Raw genomic sequence first — 15,504 nt, 5'->3', positions numbered from 1 at the left:
CGGCACCCCGACACCGACACGACACCCCGACCCCCGACACGACACCCCCGACACCCCGACCCCGAGACCGACACGACACCCCGACCCGCGACACCTCCCGAAAAGGTGTTCTTTGGCCTTCCAGAAGCCGACGGGGTCATATACTTGTGAATTATTAGTTAGGTCATATATCTTTCGATTTTGTTATGAAAAACATCATATATAATTGTGTTGATCGGGCAGTTTTAAATGTGCAGTTGTTTCATCGCTGCGAGGTTTGGTGTTCGACGACCTCGCCGTGCGTTTGACGAGCTCTGCCCCTTCGTTCGTGGGTGAGCACAAATGACATGTCCTCCTCCCCCATTAATTATTTGATCTATTCCGATGAAACTTGATAGCTAGATATATATGTGTCTTGAATCATCAGTATGCGTAACCAATATGTGTCTCCCGTTCGAAAGCGTCATAGTTATAAATATGCATGCATTTGCATATTTATAACCTTGATTCTTTCGAATTGTCCAACGCTATCCATGGACAGCCCGAGTATGTTTAGATTGGGTTCGTTTTCCCATATGCTTTGCTCCGGATCCGACGCATAAATTTCGTCAGTGCCTCCCCTGTTGTTCTCCGGGTACACATCCTCTCTGTTTATTGCAGAGACGTGTATCAGGAGAACAACGGGGAGGTGCTGCCGAAATTTTTCGTAGGATCCGGGGCATAGCATGGGAAAATCAACCCAATCTAAACATACTCGGGTGGGATTAGGACCTATCATTACCTATTAGAGTGTAGGTTGCATGGACGTAATAAAATTGACAAAGTAGATCAACTGATGAATACATACATGGTGAATATTATATATATATATATATATATATATATATTTGTTGTGTGTCTAGTAGCTCTGAAAGTCAAGATGAGTGATCGTGCGTGGATGTACACCGGTCACACTGGTCAGAACAAATGGAGCACTGAATGGTTCACAAAAACCAAGGGGTTTGTGCGAGCCGCATTTGCAAATGGCCAGAGGAAAACCTGGTGCCCCTGTTTACGGTGCGGCAATTGGGAAAAGTGGACAGAGGCTGAAATGGGCAAACACCTGCAGAAGAGTGGTTTTACGCCCGATTATACGGTGTGGACATTTCATGGTGAGTCTGCCCAACGTGACCGAGCTGAGGTGGATCGTCGTCGCACCGACGACCATGGTACCGGGATGGAAAACATGGTGCAAGACTTTGATGATGCTCGGGATTCGGACGAGGAGATGGAGGAATCTGCAAAGGCCTTCAATGAAATGTTGGAGTCTTCAAAACGTCCGCTCCATGAGCACACTGAGCTTTGTCAGTTGGATGCCATCTCACAAGTAATGGCTCTGAAGGCTCAGTTCAACTTGGGCAGAGAATGCTATGATGCAATGATGACAGTATTTGGATGCTTTCTACCCAAAGGCCATGTAATGCCTGCAAACCTGTACCAGTCGGACAAAATCCTCCGTGCACTGAAGATGCCCTATGATAAGATACATGCATGTGAGAAAGGATGTGTCTTGTTTAGGCTTGACTATGCGGACTTGAACTATTGTCCCATTTGCAAGTCTTCCAGGTATGTTGTGGTAGACAACGGTATGGGTGAGAAGACACAGACCAAAATCCCCGTTAGTGTTCTTCGGTATATGCCAATCGTACCAAGACTTCAACGTCTTTTCATGGTCGAAGAGACGGCCAGACAGATGACATGGCACAAAACGGGCAAAAGAACCGAACTAGATGCAGATGGGAATCTGATGATTGTACACACATCGGATGGTGTTGCGTGGAAAAAGTTTGATGAATTACATGGTGACAAAGCGGCAGATCCGAGGCATCCTCGAGTCGGCATCAGCACGGATGGGTTCAGTGTGTTTGGTATGACGGCAGCCCAATACATTTGTTGGCCCGTATTTGTCTTTCCACTCAATCTCCCCCCCGGACAGATTATGCAAAGAAAGAACATTTTCCTGACGTTGATAATTCCAGGGCCCAACTATCCGGGGAAAAATATGAATGTGTACATGCAACCGCTTAAGGACAAATTGCAAGAAGCCTGGGATAATGGGTTCAAGACATACGATGCCTATAGCAAACGGAACTTCATAATGCGTGTCTGGTACATGTACTCGACGCATGACTTGCCGGCGTATGCGCTATTCGTTGGCTGGTGTGTGCATGGAAGGTTCCCGTGCCCCACATGCAAGGGAGCTCTTGAGTTTCGTTGGCTTCAGGCCGGTCGCAAGTTTTCTTGCTTCGACATGCATAGACAGTTCCTGAATCCTCGCCATAAGTTCAGGAAAGACAAGAAGAACTTCATCAGAGGTAGAGTTGTCAAAAACTCTGCACCACATGCATTGACAGGCCAACAGACCCTGGATCAGTTAAACGCTCTCGAGCCAGATCCAGAGCGTCCAGGATACTTCAAGGGGTATAATTCTAAGCATGCCTGGACTCACAAAACATGCCTATGGGATCTGCCTTACTTCAAAGACCTCCTTTGCCCACACAACATCGACGTGATGCACACTGAGAAGAATATCGCCGAGGCACTTTTTGGTACATTGTTCGGCATAGATGGGAAGTCAAAGGATAATACTAAGGCTAGAGTCGATCTGGAGGCGCTATGTGATAGGCCGTTACAAAACATGAAAGAACCGAAAGGAAAGCAGAACTGGACGAAGCCAAAGGCATGGTTCAATCTTGGAAGGCCAACTATGAGGGAAATTATCTCGTGGGTGAAAATGCAGTTGATGTTCCCCGATGGGTATGCAGCGAATCTACAGAGGGGAGCCAGTCTTGATAAATTGAAGATATTTGGTCTCAAGAGTCATGATTGGCACATATGGATTGAGCGGGTAATGCCGGTGATGTTGCGTGGCTTCATCCCTGAGGATGAATGGCTAGTACTGGCAGAACTCAGCTATTTCTTCCGTGTTCTTTGTGCGAAAGAACTATCGCCTGGCGTGCTAGAAGAAATGGAAGAGTTGGCGCCGGAGTTGATCTGCAAGTTAGAGAAGATCTTTCCACCGGGCTTCTTTAATCCAATGCAACATTTGATTTTGCATCTCCCGACCGAGGCATTCATCACTGAGGAGGCGGCAAACTTCGTGACAGCACACTACGAAGCCAAAAATCGTCATTTGCATAATCCGAAGCCTCGGTACAATGCTGACGGCCCTAAAAAGGGTGGATCCAACCTCAGCCTATTCAAAGGGAATCTCGCACCAGCCAGTGTTTCAAATCCAGTATCTTTGGATAACGAACAATGGCGGACCATTTCGTTGTATATCTTCAACAACCTGATAGAAGTGCGGTCGTACATCGAGTAAGTTCTCGGTACATAGTTTCGCAACTTCTATTTCCTTCGAACTGCTCTTATTCCTGGATATTTCATACAGTCGATACGTCGCCTTATTCTCGTATGGAGCGGTGATCCAAAAGGATTCTGTCGAAGAGTATGAGCTTCTCGCAAAGCAAGGAGGCGGCTATCCCGGTTTCATCTCTTGGTTCAAACAAACGGTAATTTCTATTAGACTTGTAGGCTAATTTGTAGGCGGCTATCCCGGTTTCATTCGCTAATTTGTGTGTAATGCAACAATCCTTTAATTTTAAACTTGTAGGCTAATTCAGAGTCTATGGACGCCGAATTGAGACAAGTCGCTAATGGTTTTGACTATAAGGTCCGTTCATTTGACAAATACGACATCAACGGGTATCGCTTTCGTACCTATGGCAAAGAGCTATCTATGGCCGACCGAAAGTCTACAAATTGTTGTGTATCTGCTATCGGTGAAGGAGGTACCGAGTATTATGGGAGAGTTGAAGCAATTTATGAACTTCTATTCTATGGTGAAAACCCACCGAATGTCGTAGTCTTCAAATGTTATTGGTTTCAGCCGAAGGAGACTAGAAGGACTCATGAACATATAGGGCTAGTTGAAATCAACCAAAGCACCCATTTAGATGTTCCTGATGTCTATATTACGGCTCAACAGGCGACCCAAGTATTCTATCTACCGTGGGCCTGCCAAACTAATCCAAATCTGAAAGGTTGGGATGTCGTTTATGAAGTGCCGCCACGTGCTAGACTATCTCCCCCAAAGGAAGAGGATTATGAACCTCACATTAACCCAGACACATATGAAGGAGAATTCTTCCAAGAGACACGTCTTTCCAAAAAGCGTTTCAAGAACCGCTATACTTCACCCCAAAACATTGAAGTAGACAGCGACAGTGAATCCGACATCACCCCAGAGGAGGAACAAGAAGAGCCGGAACAAGAAGAGGTTACTGCTGCGGATGACCTGTCATTGCTTGACCGATTACGTCAAGGTGGCCTTGCACATGTTGATGCCACTGAACCCTATGAGCCCGTCATTGATTATAGTGATGATGATGATTATGCATTTATTGATGATACTGATCGAGATTATTAGTAGTGTCAGGTATTAAATTTTTTAATGTTGTACTTGATGATGATACACTTAAGTGATACACATATTATTATTCATGTCGGTCTTTTTTTTATGTTGTACTAATTTCGTTTACTGTTTGTCATGGCAGGTGTTGAAAGATGGTGGGCGCTGGTCGGGAGCGCGCCAAGGCCCCTTCTTCGTCGGCGCGTGGTCTAAGGTCTTCGATTCCAGACGTACCTCTCCGCCGAGCGTTGCTGGACAGTATGTCCACACCGCCGGGCCCTTCTTCGTCGACCGCGGTGCCCAGCAGGGGACGAGGTAGGAAGAGAGGAGGTGGGGCACGTGGTCGCGGGAGAGGAGGTAGGGTGACTGCTAGGGCGCCTTCCTCGCCGCCACCCCCAGCTGTTTCACCCGAGCACGTGACTGCTAGGGTGGACTCGTCCGAGGAGGAGGCTACACGGACTCCGGTCCACGAGCCTCCGGTCCACGAGTCTTGGGCCCACGAGCCTCGGGTCGACTGGCCTTCGGCCCACGAGAGTTCGGCCCACGAGACCCCGGAGGAGCACACGTCCGGATGGGGTACCTGGCCGGATCAGCCCGAGGAGCCGAGTGGCCATGCTGATGATGGCGGGGAGCCGACTGATCTTGAGGAGGAGGGTGGCACCGTCTACCAGCGTGGTGCTACACGGCTCCCGTCCGTGCCGGAGACCCGCGAGCAGAGGTGGTTGATCTTCCCTGATGGGGAGAGGTACGTAAGTGCATTTAATATTTTTGTACCTTCTGCATTCACGTTTCTTCAAATAACTAATGCGTTGGCCTTGTCATGCTGCAGGGGTTGGGACCACCATCATAGTGTCCGCCGGCCCAACTCCGTCCTTGGAGTTCTTTGCCGGCAAAACTTCCCGGGGTTTGTCACGTTGCCTGGTGAGGGTCGGCTTCCAGAGCTTGGGTTGAGCTGGGAGCACTACGTGGCTGCCCCAGCCCCGCCGGATGTCATTATCGACGGTGTCGTGTGCGACACGAGGGCAGACATGGTGATCAGGACGTTCTGGTAATTTCTCCTTTACACATTTCAAAATCTTCAACTAGCTAGTTATTAATTGTACTAATCAATATTGTCTCATTTGATTGCAGACATTCTACAGGTGTGAGGAGGGATACGAGGAGGACAGCGCAAATGTTATCCAGAACGTCTGCAAGCGCCTACTCCAGAACTTACGGCACGAGGCTCGGGTGCAGGCTGTTCGAGACTACTACGCCTTGCGTGGTATCAAGAAGACCAAGCCGGCGTGCCGCGATAAGTTCCTGAGTAAGGAGCAGTACATGAAGGTAATTCTTAAGGCCTTCTACTTAAGTTCCTTCATTTAGTAATTCTTAGCCGTAGCGCTCAAGTTTCTATTTGCTAACTTAGGCGCCTCCGAGATGGTGTGCGGATCGGATGGATTGTTGGGAGGTGTTGGTCGATGAGTGGTGCTCACAAGAATGGCTAGCCCTCCACAACCAGGCCAAGGACAAACGTGCCCAAATGGAAGGTGTGCCACACCATCAAGGTAGCTCCAACTTATATCAGTTCGGGCGCAACTGGGTATGTGGTTTGCTTCATGATTCATGCAATTCATTCATCATGCTAGCTTGAGCCCTTTAATTACTAATTTTCATTGTTTCTCTCTTTCAGGCACGCTACAATAAGGCGGATAAGGTGCCAGAGGTGTACGACCTGTATGCCATGGCCCACACTGGCTCTTTCAAGAAAGTCAAGGCTTTCTCTCAGTCTGACCTCGATGATGCAAACAACTTCACCAACATCTCCTCCCACAACAAGCTCGTGAGATATAGAGATGAGGGGAAGGCGAGGAAAGGGGAGGACTTTAACCCGAGCCAGGGTCCCATTGATCCAGAGCTGGTGATGATATCTGGTGGCGGGAGGTCCCATGGCTCCATAGCCATTGGAGATGGACTTATCCGTTGTCCTAGCACTCTCCCGGAGATCAAGGCGCGCCAGTCGAGCTCCGCTCCTGAGATAAGGCCTCGTGAACGGCCAGTGCAACTCGCCATCAAGCTTAGTGATACGTACTCAGTTATCTTTCTCCATTACATTGTGTGCGCTTCCATCAATGATTACAAATGGTCATGTGAGTGGTGTTGCAGGCTGCTATACAGACTGAGAGAGATAGAACGGAGAAACTTCTGGCGGAGGTGGCGGAGAGGCAGCGGGAGATGGAGGAGAGGACGAGAAAGATGATGGAGGAGGAGAGGGCACGGAATGACATGCAGGCAAGGGCCATGTACGAGCTCCTTGTGGTAAGTTTCTTCTGCAGATTACTTGCTAGTTTTAACATTTGAGTCTGACTCTGTTCTGAAAACCAAATGTGCAGTCTGTGTGCGAGAAGTCCAGTCAGCCTGCTCCGCCGATGCCAGTGATTGCTCCTGGGAGCATGGTGAGTTTAGTTTGAATGGACATTACTTGGTAGTCTTAACATTTGAGTGTCGTAATGCTAACGAGACATTGGAAATGATCTTTGGTGCAGCTTAACTCCAGAAACGCATCGCACGATCCTTCTCCAGGTAGCGGCACTAGCCACCCCGCTCCTACACCTCCCTGATCACGGTAAGTTTCTCTAGTGTTTTGCTTAACAAATGCATAAAGACCTAGACTTAGCTTTATTTCCTCCAATATGCTTACCATAATGACCTAGAGTTAGCTTATTTTCCTCCAAAATGACCCATTTTACCTAGGTTAGCTTATAAATGATGCAGTTCATCCAAATTAGCTCAAAAATGACCCATTTTACCTAGATTAGCTCCTAAATGATCCATTTTACCTATGTTAGCTTTAAAATGGCCCATTTCACCTACGTTAACTCCAAAATGACCCATCTTACCTAGGTTATCTCATAAACGATCCATTTCAACTAATTTAGCTCATAAACGATCCATTTGACCTAAGTGAGCTAAAAAACGATCCATTTCACCTAAATTAGCTCTTAAATGATCCATTTCACCTAAGTTAGCTCAACAAGATCTATTTCAACTAAATTAGCTCAAAAATGATCCATTTCAACAAAGTTAGCTCAAAAACGATCCATTTCAACTAAGTTAGCTAAAAAACGATCCATTTGACCTAAGTGAGCTAAAAAACGATCCATTTCACCTTAGTTACCTCAAAAACGATCCATTTCACCTAAGTGAGCTAAAAAACGATCCATTTCTAACTTTCTAATTTTGCCATTTTGCAGATTTCATTATGTGCTGGATGGAGTGCTTGTTCTACTCTTCTTGTTCTTGTCTTCTCATTCTTGTCTTCTCATTCTAGTCACCTTAGCTATGGAGTGCTTCTTTATGTATGGATGGAACTTCTTTATGTATGTAATGATGGATGGAACTTGTTTATGTATGAAATGATGGATGGAACTTGTTTATGTATGAAATGATGTATGAACTTGTTTATGTGATGAATGCCTGTGAAATATATCTATATGTCATATATATTTTCTGTGCAAATTGTGGGATTTAATAAAAAACAGACAAAACAGACAATATGCAGGCTCTTTGTCGTCTGCCACCGACGGCAAAGAGCTCTTTGCCGTCTGCCGCGGACGGCAAAGAAGCCACGTGGCAGCCAACTGTGCTTCCTGGGAGCTGACCCATTTGGTCAGTTTGCCTACAGTGGCAGACGGCAAAGACTTTGCCGTCCGTGGCAGACGGCAAAGAACCTGCACTTTGCCATCAGTGGCAGACGGCAAAGAACCTGCCATCTAGTGACGTGTGGATGACATCATAAGGCGGACGGCAAAGACCAGAGAAATTTTGCCGTCTGCGACGGACGGCAAAGGTCTGTCGTTAGCCACTTAACGGACTGACAGCGCAATTATTGCCGTCCGCCCTCTTTGCCGTCCGCCGCAGACGGCAAAGAGCCTTTGCCGTCCGCCGCCAGGAAGCAGACGGCAAAGCAGCTGTTTACCGTAGCCTTCTTTGCCGGAGCCTTTTGCCGTCCGTGGCTGACGGCAAAGGTCTTTGCCGTCCGCCGTGGCAGACGGCAAAGTAGCTGTTTCCTGTAGTGTATCTCGATACCTAGTCCAATCTCGTTACCGGCAAGTCTCTTTACTCGTTCCGTAACACATCATCCCACAACTAACTCATTAGTCACAATGCTTGCAAGGCTTATAGTGATGTGCATTACCGAGTGGGCCTAGAGATACCTCTCCGACAATTGGAGTGACAAATCCTAATCTCGAAATACGCCAACCCAACAAGTACCTTTGGAGACACCTGTAGAGCACCTTTATAATCACCCATTTACGTTGTGACGTTTGGTAGCACACAAAGTGTTCCTCCGGTAAACGGGAGTTGCATAATCTCATAGTCAGAGGAACATGTATAAGTCATGAAGAAAGCAATAGCAACATACTAAACGATCGGGTGCTAAGCTAACTGAATGGGTCAAGTCAATCACGTCATTCTCCTAATGAGGTGATCTCGTTAATCAAATGACAACTTATGTCTATGGCTAGGAAACATAACCATCTTTGATTAATGAGCTAGTCAAGTAGAGGCATACTAGTGACACTCTGTTTGTCTATATATTCACACATGTATTATGTTTCCGGTTAATACAATTCTAGCATGAATAATAAAGATTTATCATGATACAAGGAAATAAATAATACTTTATTATTGCCTCTAGGGCATATTTCCTTCAGTCTCCCACTTGCACTAGAGTCAATAATCTAGTTCACATCGCCATGTGATTTAACATCAATAGTTCACATCACCATGTGATTAACACCCATAGTTCACATCGTCATGTGATCAACACCCACAGGGTTTACTAGAGTCAGTAATCTAGTTCACATCACTATGTGATTAACACCCAAAGAGTACTAAGGTGTGATCATGTTTTGCTTGTGAGATAATTTTAGTCAACGGGTCTGTCACATTCAGATCCGTAAGTATTTTGCAAATTTCTATGTCTACAATGCTCTGTACGGAGCTACTCTAGCTAATTGCTCCCACTTTCAATATGTATCTAGACCGAGACTTAGAGTCATCTAGATTTAGTGTCAAAACTTGGATCGACGTAACCCTTTAGGACGAACCTTTTGTCACTTCCATAATCGAGAAACATTTCCTTATTCCAATAAGGATAATTTTGACCGATGTCCAGTGATCTACTCCTAGATCACTATTGTACTCCCTTGCCAAAATTAGTGTAGGGTATACAATAGATTTGGTACACAGCATGGCATACTTTATAGAACCTATGTCCATAGCATAGGGAATGACTTTCATTCTCGTTCTATCTTCTGTCGTGGTCGGGCTTTGAGTCTTACTCAATTTCATACCTTGTAACACAGGCAAGAACTCTTTCTTTGACTGGTGTATTTTGAACTACTTCAAAATCTTGTTAAGGTATGTACTCATTGAAAAAACTTATCAAGCGTCTTGATCTATCTCTATAGATCTTGATGCTCAATATGTAAGCAGCTTCACCGAGGTCTTTCTTTGAAAAACTCCTTTCAAACACTCCTTTATGCTTTGCAGAATAATTCTACATTATTTCCGATCAACAATATGTCATTCACATATACTTATCAGAAATGTTGTAGTGCTCCCACTCACTTTCTTGTAAATACAGGCTTCACCGCAAGTCTGTATATATCCTTTGATCAACTTATCAAAGTGTATATTCCAACTCCGAGATGCTTGCACCAGTCCATAGATGGATCGCTCGAGCTTGCATATTTTGTGAGCACCTTTAGGATTGACAAAACCTTCTGGTTGCATCATATACAACTCTTCTTTAATAAATCCATTAAGGAATGCAGTTTTGTTTATCCATTTGCCAGATTTCATAAAATGCGGCAATTGCTAACATGATTCGGACAGACTTTAAGCATAGATACGAGTGAGAAACTCTCATCGTAGTCAACACCTTGAACTTGTCGAAAACCTTTTTGCGACAATTCTAGCTTTGTAGACAGTAACACTACTATCACTGTCTGTCTTCCTCTTGAAGATCCATTTAATCTCAATGGTTCGCCGATCATTGGGCAAGTCAACCAAAGTCCATACTTTGTTCTTCATTCATGGATCTCATCTCAGATTTCATGGCCTCAAGCCATTTCCCGGAATCTGGGCTCATCATCGCTTCCTCATAGTTCGTAGGTTCGTTATGGTCAAATAACATGACCTCCAGAACAGGATTACCGTACCACTCTGGTGTGGATCTCACTCTGGTTTACCTACGAGGTTTGGTAGTAACTTGATCTGAAGTTACATGATCATCATCATTAACTTTCTCACTAATTGGTGCAGGAGTCACAGGAACAGATTTCTGTGATGAACTACTTTCCAATAAGGGAGCAGGTACAGTTACCTCATCAAGTTCTACTTTCCTCCCACTCACTTCTTTCGAGAGAAACTCCTTCTCTAGAAAGGATCCATTTTTAGCAACGAATGTCTTGCCTTCGGATCTGTTATAGAAGGTGTACCCAACTGTCTCCTTTGGGTATCCTATGAAGACACATTTCTCCGATTTGGGTTTGAGCTTATCAGGATGAAACTTTTTCACATAAGCATCGCAACCTCAAAATTTTAAGAAACGACAACTTTGGTTTCTTGCTAAACCTCAGTTCATAAGGCGTCGTCTCAACGGATTTGATGGTGCCCTATTTAACGTGAATGCAGCTGTCTCTAATGCATAACCCCAAAACTATAGTGGTAAATCGGTAAGAAACATCATAGATTGCACTATATCCAATAAAGTACGGTTATGACATTCAGACACACCATTACACCGTGGTGTTCCAGGTGGCGTGAGTAGTGAAACTATTTCACTTTGTTTTAACTGAAGGCCAAACTCGTAACTCAAATATTTTACCTCTGCGATCATATCGTAGTAAGTTTTATTTTCTTGTTACGATGATTCTCCACTTCACTCTGAAATTCTTTGAACTTTTCAAATATTTCAGACTTGTGTTTCATCAAGTAGATATACCCATATCTGCTCAACACTTGATGTTTTTCTTGATTTCTACCTTCGTCGATTTCAGCATCACGAAGAGCTCGGGAATTACTTTCGTCATCCCTTGCATACTATAGTTCATCACGAAGTTCTACTAACTTGGTGATGGTGACTAGAGAATTCTGTCAATCACTATTTTATCTGGAAGATTAACTCCCACTTGATTCAAGCGATTGTAGTACCCAGACAATCTGAGCACATGCTCACTAGTTGAGCGATTCTCCTCCATCTTTTAGCTATAGAACTTGTTGGAGACTTCATATCTCTCAACTCGGGTATTTGCTTGAAATATTAACTTCAACTCCTGGAACATCTTATATGGTCCATGACGTTCAAAACGTCTTTGAAGTCCCGATTCTAAGCCGTTAAGCATGGTGCACTAAACTATCAAGTAGTCATCATATTGAGCTAGCCAAACATTCATAACGTCTGCATCTGCTCCTGCAATAGGTCTGTCACCTAGCGGTGCATCAAGGACATAATTTTTTCTGTGCAGCAATGAGTATAATCCTCAGATCACGGATCCAATCCGCATCTTTGCTACTAACATCTTTCAACATAATTTTTCTCTAGGAACATACCAAAAATAAACACAGGGAAGCAACAACGCGAGCTATTGATCTACAACATAATTTGCAAAATACTATCAGGACTAAGTTCATGATAAATTTAAGTTCAATTAATCATATTACTTAAGAACTCCCACTTAGATAGACATCCCTCTAATCATCTAAGTGATTACGTGATCCAAAGCAACTAAACCATGTCCGATTAACACGTGAGATGGAGTAGTTTCAATGGTGAACATCACTATGTTGATCATATCTACTATATGATTCACGCTCGACCTTTCGGTCTCTGTGTTCCGAGGCCATATCTGTATATGCTAGGCTCGTCAAGTTTAACCTGAGTATTCCGCATGTGCAACTGTTTTGCACCCGTTGTATTTGAACGTAGAGCCTATCACACCCAATTAACACGTGGTGTCTCAGCACGAAGAACTTTTGCAACGGTGCATACTCAGGGAGAACACTTTTATCTTGAAATTTTAGTGAGAGATCATCTTATAATGCTACCGTCAGTCAAAGCAAGATGAGATGCATAAAGGATTAATATCACATGCAATCAATATAAGTGATATGATATGGCCATCATCATCTTGTGCTTGTGATCTCCATCTCCGAAGCACCGTCATGATCACCATCGTCACCGGCGCGACAACTTGATCTCCATCGTAGCATCGTTGTCGTCTCGCCAACTTATTGCTTTTACGACTATCGCTACCGCTTAGTGATAAAGTAAAACTATTACATGGCGATTGCATCTCATACAATAAAGCGACAACCATATGGCTCCTGCCAGTTGCCGATAACTCGGTTACAAAACATGATCATCTCATACAACACATTATATCACATCATGTCTTGACCATATCACATCACAACATGCCCTGCAAAAACAAGTTAGACGTCCTCTACTTTGTTGTTGCAAGTTTTACGTGGCTGCTACGGGCTTAGCAAGAACCGTTCTTACCTACGCATCAAAACCACAACGATAGTTTGTCAAGTTGGTGCTGTTTTAACCTTCGCAAGGACCGGGCGTAGCCACACTCGGTTCAACTAAAGTGAGAGAGACAGACACCCGCCAGTCACCTTTAAGCAACGAGTGCTCCGAACGGTGAAACCAGTCTCGCGTAAGCGTACGCGTAATGTCGGTCCGGGTCGCTTCATCTCACAATACCGCTGAACCAAAGTATGACATGCTGGTAAGCAGTATGACTTATATCGCCCACAACTCACTTGTGTTCTACTCGTGCATAGCATCAACGCATAAAACCAGGCTCGGATGCCACTGTTGGGGAACGTAGTAATTTCAAAAAAATTCCTACGCACACGCAAGATCATGGTGATGCATAGCAACGAGAGGGGAGAGTGTTGTCCACGTAACCTCGTAGACCGACAGTGGAAGCGTTATCACAACGCGGTTGATGTAGTCGTACGTCTTCACGATCCGACCGATCAAGTACCGAACGTACGGCACCTCCGAGTTCTACACACGTTCAGCTCGATGACGTCCCTCGAACTCCGATCCAGCCGAGTGTTGAGGGAGAGTTTCGTCAGCACGACGGCGTGGTGACGATGGTGATGTTCCACTGACGCAGGGCTTCGCCTAAGCTCCGCAACGGTATTATCGAGGTGTAATATGCTGGAGGGGGGCACCGCACACGGCTAAGAGATCTCAAGGATCAATTGTTGTGTCTATGGGGTGCCCCCTGCCCCCGTATATAAAGGAGCAAGGGAGGAGGAGGCCGGCCCTAGGAGGGGGCGCACCAAGTGTGGAGTCCTACTAGGACTCCCTAGTCCTAGTAGGATTCCACCTCCCATATGGAATAGGAAAAGAGGAAGGGAAAAAGAGAAGGAAGGAAGGGGGCGCCCCCCTTCCCTAGTCCAATTCGGACCAGACCAAGGGGAGGGGTGCGGCCACCCTTGAGGCCCTTTTCCTTCTTTCCCGTATGGCCCAATAAGGCCCAATACGTATTCCCGTAACTCTCCGGTACTCCGAAAAATACCCGAATCACTCGGAACCTTTCCGAAGTCCGAATATAGTCGTCCAATATATCGATCTTTACGTCTCGGCCATTTTGAGACTCCTCGTCATGTCCCCAATCTCATCCGGGACTCCGAACGCCTTCGGTACATCAAAACTCAATTAAACTATCATCGTAACGTTAAGCGTGCGGACCCTACGGGTTCGAGAACTATGTAGACATGACCGAGACACGTCTCCGGTCAATAACCAATAGCGGGACCTGGATGCCCATATTGGCTCCCACATATTCTACGAAGATCTTTATCGGTCAGACCGCATAACAACATACGTTGTTCCCTTTGTCACCGGTATGTTACTTGCCCGAGATTTGATCGTCGGTATCTCGATACCTAGTTCAATCTCGTTACCGGCAAGTCTCTTTACTCGATCCGTAACACATCATCCCGCAACTAACTCATTAGTCACAATGCTTGCAAGGCTTATAGTGATGTGCATTACCGAGTGGGCCCAGAGATACCTCTCCGACAATTGGAGTGACAAATCCTAATCTCGAAATACGCCAACCCAACAAGTACCTTTGGAGACACCTGTAGAGCACCTTTATAATCACCCATTTACGTTGTGACGTTTGGTAGCACACAAAGTGTTCCTCCGGTAAACGGGAGTTGCATAATCTCATAGTCATAGGAACATGTATAAGTCATGAAGAAAGCAATAGCAACATACTAAACGATTGGGTGCTAAGCTAACTGAATGGGTCAAGTCAATCACGTCATTCTCCTAATGAGGTGATCTCGTTAATCAAATGACAACTTATGTCTATGGCTAGGAAACATAACCATCTTTGATTAATGAGCTAGTCAAGTAGAGGCATACTAGTGACACTCTGTTTGTCTATATATTCACACATGTATTATGTTTCCGGTTAATACAATTCTAGCATGAATAATAAAGATTTATCATGATACAAGGAAATAAATAATACTTTATTATTGCCTCTAGGGCATATTTCCTTCAGTTCATCCGATGAGATCATCGTGGAACATGTGGGAGCCAAGATGGGTATCTAGATCCTGCTGTTGGTTATTGACCGGAGAGTCGTCTCGGTCAGTCTACATGTCTCCCGAACCCGTAGGGTCTACACACTTAAGGTTCGGTGACGCTAGGGTTGTAGAGATATTAGTATGCGGAAACCCGAAAGTTGTTCGGAGTCCCGGATGAGATCCCGGACGTCACGAGGAGTTCCGGAATGGTCCTGAGGTGAAGAATTATATATACGAAGTCCAGTTTCGGCCACCGGGAAAGTTTCGGGGGTTATCGGTATTGTACCGGGACCACCGGAAGGATCCCGGGGGTCCACCGGGTGGGGCCACCTATCCCGGAGGGCCCCATGGGCTGAAGTGGGGAGGGGAACTAGCCACTGGTGGGCTGGTGCACCCCCTTGGTCCTCCCCTGCGCCTAGGGTTGGAAACCCTGGGGGTGGGGGCGCCCCACTTGGCTTGGG

This window comes from Aegilops tauschii, chromosome 5 (genome assembly GCF_002575655.3).
Source record: "Aegilops tauschii subsp. strangulata cultivar AL8/78 chromosome 5, Aet v6.0, whole genome shotgun sequence".
NCBI lineage: Eukaryota > Viridiplantae > Streptophyta > Magnoliopsida > Poales > Poaceae > Aegilops > Aegilops tauschii.
Note: the sequence above shows the minus strand (reverse complement) of the source record.